Source organism: Chroicocephalus ridibundus, chromosome 1 (assembly GCF_963924245.1).
Source record: "Chroicocephalus ridibundus chromosome 1, bChrRid1.1, whole genome shotgun sequence".
Classification (NCBI taxonomy): domain Eukaryota; kingdom Metazoa; phylum Chordata; class Aves; order Charadriiformes; family Laridae; genus Chroicocephalus; species Chroicocephalus ridibundus.
In genome coordinates this window covers 121,878,350-121,884,349 of record NC_086284.1, presented here as the reverse complement: position 1 = coordinate 121,884,349, position 6,000 = coordinate 121,878,350, and the positions used below count along the sequence as shown (strand labels likewise).

Genomic DNA, 6,000 nt, shown 5'->3' with positions numbered 1-6,000 from the left:
TAAATGATGTTGTGGTATGTGATAATCTCTGAGTGTTCCCACCACCTAACAGAAAGCTCATACTGAGGTGGGAGTGTGGAAATGGAGGAATTGACAGGCCCAGACAAATGAACAATTAAGTTGGTGTACTGAGGTCTGCGGCGAGGCAATAGAATAAGGTAGAATACGTGCCTGGAATATCAAAATCTTATATGCTAGTTTAAAGTGTCCCAGGAGAGCTGCTGGACAGATAACGTGTGGAAAGCGAGCAATAACTCTCATTACAGCAGACTAGGTTGCTTATCAGTGGCCTAAAACTTGAAAATATAGGAAGATGAGTCCAGAACTGTTTGAAAACAGGAACATATGTGTATATACATATATATTGCTAAAGCAAAATTCTCTTTATTTTCGGGAAAGATATTTTGAAGCAACCTGTGGTGGAAGAGGCCTGACATATTGCAAGGAGGAAGGTGTGGGATTTTTCAGCGGGAGTTCCTTCGATCCCAGGTTGCAGCCTGGCTGGTGGTGCCAATAAGTCGTACAAGTTTTACAAATCGCAGGTTTCAAATGTCACTGTTATCTAGCCATATCTGCAGTGTCACAAGTGGCAACACGGCTATGAGAAGTGGATATACTCAAGGTATCTCTCGCTTTTGTTTTACAGCCATACTGTAAAATTTTTGCTTTTATTAGTTCTTATTTAAGTAATTTCCCACTTCAGGAAAAAGCAAACACATGTAGTACACTGCCCTGCACCACCAGTTTGGACAGAAGAGTTGCATCACCAAAAGCTTGAGCAGATGTAAAAGCATTGCTAAAGAAATGGACCCCAATGAAGATCTGATTTCAATTTCGGGGTAAGTTAACGTGTTTGCTTTGGGATTACTTTTTTTTCTCTTCTGGATTTATTTCTTCCCTTACCGCCAATAAACTGCAAACTGGTTGATAGAAAAGAAACTGGATTGTGAGTTGTAAATAGGGTTATTGACTAAATACCAGTTGTAGGATCTACACTGCCGATTGCGTGAGCCAGAAAGCACATCTTGACTGTACGATTTTATTTCTATTTTCATAGAAGCAGCAGTTTAAAAAAAATAAAAAAAAAATCATTATCACTTGCGTCTGAGCTGATTGTGTTTGATTTGGAAGTCACTGGGATGCAATAAACAGGAAACCCCAGGGTGCCATTTTACTCAGACAGTTTTCAGAGAGGAACCACAGTTTCTGCTGCAAAGCACTGTTGATTTACATGGATTTTCTTGTCACATGTTTTGGCAAAATGTATCAGCTTGTGCTTCTTAGCATCAACAAATAATACTTGACTTGCAAACGAGCTCCTTGGCAAGTACCCAGCCACAGGAGGCTTGGAGACTTGACTGAATAAAAGAGACTTTCATTTCACCAATTTGTGAACTGGCGCTATCCCTGCCATGGTCATCTGCAGCAGCCCTGCGATCCTAGCTCTTGATTCTTGCATATTGAAGCTGTTCAGCCTGTTAGCTTTTATCAAATTCCAAGCAATGAAAATTAAACATTTATTTTTTCAATTTCCATGTAAATGCCTTAAAGGGCTCTCAAGCTCATTTGTGCTCTCATGTTTGCAATTCATCTTTTCTACCATGTGACACTGGTATCTTTTCCCTCACTATGTTGGCCTTTCAAAATGTTCACCTTTTTAAAGAAAGGAAAAAAAAAAAAGCAGCTTACTTTGTATTTTTCCTGTACAGCCTTCTTGTTCGTAATGAGCTTAAATATAAGGAACATAAACCCCATCTGGAAATAAAATTATGTGCTAGGTTCACTAAAAAAAGTAATTACATTATAATCAAACTGTCACTTTATGAAATAGTGGGAGATGAAATACACTATAAGCTGACAAAGAAGAGGACGGCTTGCTCTTTTAAATATCATCCATGGCACAAAGCAGTGAAGAAACTCTGCATTACATACAGCGTAACCAGTAAAGCTCTTGGAGCCGGGCAGGGGGGGCACAGCACTAAGACAAGCGAGACAGATACGCTTTCTTCTGGCGGAATGGGGGAACCTTCAGTTATATGCAGACCAACGGATGTGCAGGCCACCACTGTCAGTAGACCAATAGCCCAAGGGTGTTTGGACACCGGGTGGGAAACACTGGTCTGTGATTACAAAATACACTCCATTCGTTTATTCTGTTTTGCATGGACATCCAGTCTCTGAAGGTGTGGCAGTTCTTGAGTTATCATCCTTATTTGCTTCTCCCAAAGCACTTGTGCCCCACCAAGCTGGCAGCCTGTATTCAGCAGAGGCTGCCTTGCGTCTCAGGTTCAACGTGCAAGTGAACTGGGAAAATCTGAATGTGTGAGGGCTTGTCTTTGTCCACATCTTGCCGTTTCTTGTGGCCCCTTCAACCTGCATTGCCTTGGTGTGAGTGGAAATGCCTTGGTTTGAGGGGAAATTCATGGTCCTGTGTAGCCACAGAGTAGATGGCAGCATTCAGATGGGAGTCATTTTCTTTAGCCCTTCAGGCCCTTGTCATGTGAGCTGTTGTTGAGTAAAGTCCTTTTTCCTTCCTGACATAATTTCTTTGAGATTTGAGTCTGTTCTCTGCTTTCCTTTCTCTGTCGGCAATGGATCCTTTACAGGGGCAGCCCCGGCAGTGGTCCTTGCTGTGATGCTTGAGAGCAGGCTGGTGGCAAGCGGTGGGCAGGAATGTGGGGCGCGGGGAGAGGGAGAGGAGCTGCTGATGTAACTTTGGATGCCAGCCTTGCCGTTCCAGCAGGGGCCAGGGAGGGGGCAGGTGGGTGGCTACAGGTTTATTCTCATGGACGAGCTGAAGCTGGTGGAAGACTGGCACCCAGGAGAACTGCTCTTGATGCCAGTAATGCATCTAATGAAAGAGAAATTTGTTTTCATATAGTGCCTTTCTTCTGGTAACTGAAAAAAAGCTTCAGGAATATGAATGGATCAAACTTTGTGGTTTTGTAGTCCGATTTTTGTTTCTATTCTGGAGATAGAAATGGTGACATACCAGGAGGTCCATGCTGTGGAAGTGGCACAGCTGATACCTTTGTTCAGTGTCTTGCTTTTCTCTTTTCATGCTATGAATACAGCAGCAGAGCAGCACAGCGTGGTGTGCTGGCCGTGCGCGGTATAATTTTCTATGCGTGGTGGATAAGACCCACTTTGTGTATTCATGCCACATACCTATCTGGCAGGGTACTGTGAGCCTCAGGAAAACAGTAGCTGGGGGAGCCCGCTGGAGACTTTCCAATACTACAGCTGGCTTTTTCAAATTTAAATCTCTAATTTGTTTAAGTACAATTAATTTCATTTTTCTAAGAAAACTGGTGAGGTTTCAGTTCCAACAACATGAAGGTGAAATGAAGCTTCATCAAAAAGAAGTAATAATAAAACCTTGTCCAAATGCCTATGTAACACTGTAGTCTCTGTTTTGACAGGAATACCTTTTGTCAGAAACAGCTTTTGACAGTAGCTCTCTCCCCAGATAAAAACGACAGTTTTAAAGCTACTGTTTTTAACTTCTGCCACCAAATCTCAGCACAAGGAACCCCACCCATGGACTGCCAACAGTGGACTACTGATGATCTGTAAGTTGTGCACTGAAGGCCTCATGGTCTTAAATTTAGCATCATCCTCATTTCATGTTATGCTGCTGCTGCCAGCAATAGACTTGGTTAAAATGCCATAGTTTTCTTCTCAGTAAATTCATGCTCCTATAACCACCTTTTTCACGTAAGAAATGTAAGGTGTCTTGAATTACAAAAAAAAAAGCCACCTCAAATCAGAACAAAGAAACCCACAAACTATTCTCGTGACAGAAGATGCAAGTAAGGTTTTCTTCGCTTTGGTTGTGCAGGTACTTTCATGAGGCCACTGTGGCCTGTTGGGCATAACCAGGCTATTTGAAATAGAAACCGCTCCGATCCCAGTGTCCTGGGTAGCCTCGCTTTCCTCAGCGTTGTTCTGCTGCAAGGACGAGGACAGGGATGCTGGTTCATCTCCATGCCCATCTTGCTGCACGCAGCGAGACTCGCTGTTAAAGCCCCAAAGACACAGCAGAGTCCTGGGTGGAATTTGTGATTCCTGGTGGATTTGAACCCTTAAGGAAGGAGTAGGACTAGCACGTGCCACTTGTATTCCCTCTCTTTTGGGACCCACTGCCTTGCTGGCTCTTGCTGGCCATCCTCAAATTGACCTTGAGTTGCAACAGATGCTGCAAAAAGGGCTTCTAAATAGATCAGATGGTGCTCTCTTTTTTTTTTTTTTTTAATATATTTAAACAGCTGGGCCTTGAATTAAGTTGTAAGGGTCTGTTTGTGGTACAGGCAAGCTTCATTGCTTCCGCAGGGAGAGATGAATTGAGAAGGGGTATAATAAGCTTTTAGAAAACAAACAACACCATTGAACGTAGTATTGCTTAACCCTAGCACAGAAAGATGTAAGGCTTTTACTTCTCCTGCTCCAAACCAAAGTGCATACACGGAAGATATTTTTTTACAAAGCTAGCAAGCGGCTTTGGAGAGGGTATCAAAGAATTGGCAATACAGTATACTTACTCTCTGGCTTTTGACTTAGCCTAAACTGATCATCGTTAGAGTCCCATAAACAACTACATCTTTCTGCAGTTGAATCCTCTTTGTCCTGTGAAGATCAAAGCAATGCAATAATTTAGCTCAGATAGATATGACACTGTAAGGCTAAATACTCTGTTTTACCTGTCTGCAGCAGCTGCTACCTGGTGACCTAAACACTACGCATGGTAAAGAGGAAAATACAAATTATACCTGAAAAGTGATAGGTTTGGGTTTTTTTGGTAAGTGAAGTCATGGAGGTGTGTAAAGACAAAATGACCCAACTGGGCCTGAAGCACTATTCTCGGGATGTATCACAGTTGTAGATGATAGTAGGTGACGTAACTGACTCATCTTACCCTGAAAGTAAGGGTGGCAAAACAGCCCTACTAGGTTGATGACATTGCATGTGTCTAGGGTCTCTACACACAAGTTACGAATTCTGGCCTGACTCAATGAACTTCTTTTTAGATCTTCACAATTCTTAAATATTACTTCTCTGCAGGGGCCAAGGCACAAAATTTCTGGCACAGCTTGACACTAAGGTATAAGCCCAAAATGTACTCACAGAGCAGGATTATTTTCTAGTCACCAGATACAACTTTTGTTGGAGGTGCTGTAGTTCCCTCAACTGTCACCAAAGATCTATGCTTTTCCCTAGTAACCAGGCCTGCGTGCACCAGTTTTTTTGAAAGCTGAAACTTGCACCCTCTTTTCTGAAATGGCTAAGCATCAGTGTCCCTTCGGATCGTGTTGCTCTCCCTTTCTCTCTCCACCTCAATGTATCGTTTGGGCAGTATGACTCTGAAGCTGTTCTACTGTTCTTTCTCCTTACGAGAACCCATATGAAGGGTGGTGACTCGAGTAGCTTTTTTCTGTTTTTTTCTTCAAGCATGCTGAGACTGAGGAAAATTAATATCACACTTCTTATAAACCTGTCCTTGTGGCTGATGCAAACCCTCCTAAAAGCATGTCAAAACAACTTGCTTAAGTGTGGCAATTTGCTAAAAAATAATGATGTTGGAAAACAGAATAAACTCATATGAAGACTTGTAGGAAAAGAGCTTTGGCTATTTATAATCTCAAGATTTTAAATAGAATATCAGCTCAGAGGTGTGTGATGAGTTTTGATTGTGGAGAAATCATAGATAGAGGTTTTAGGAATCAATCTCTGATGCATTTAAAAAAAAAATAAAATAAATCTGTGTAGTGTATTTCCTCTGCCTGAAAGAAAGAAGCCTTCCATGTGATCCTTGCTCTTCAAGCAAAGGCAGCAAGGCTTGTTGACCTGGATAAAATACATCACTGGTCTTAATACAATAATGGAATGAAATATGCTCTAAAATCTAACCTGTGTGGGTCTAAGACGGTTGGCAGCTTTCACATGCACAAATGAGAAGCTGCTGATCTGCTTGCTTGTTTTTCTGCTGTAATTATCCTCGTC

The 6,000-nt window shown here is 42.1% G+C and overlaps 1 protein-coding gene across 1 annotated transcript in view; it reads left to right on the top strand.

The window, feature by feature from the left end:
• Positions 1 to 246: 246 nt before the first annotated feature.
• Positions 247 to 6,000, top strand: part of CD96 (CD96 molecule) — a 65,277-nt gene continuing 59,523 nt past the window's right edge. The window contains exons 1-2 of the mRNA XM_063319277.1: positions 247 to 622; positions 704 to 839. The gene's annotated coding sequence lies outside the window, so the exon portion shown is untranslated. The remainder of the gene's footprint in view (positions 623 to 703; positions 840 to 6,000) is intronic.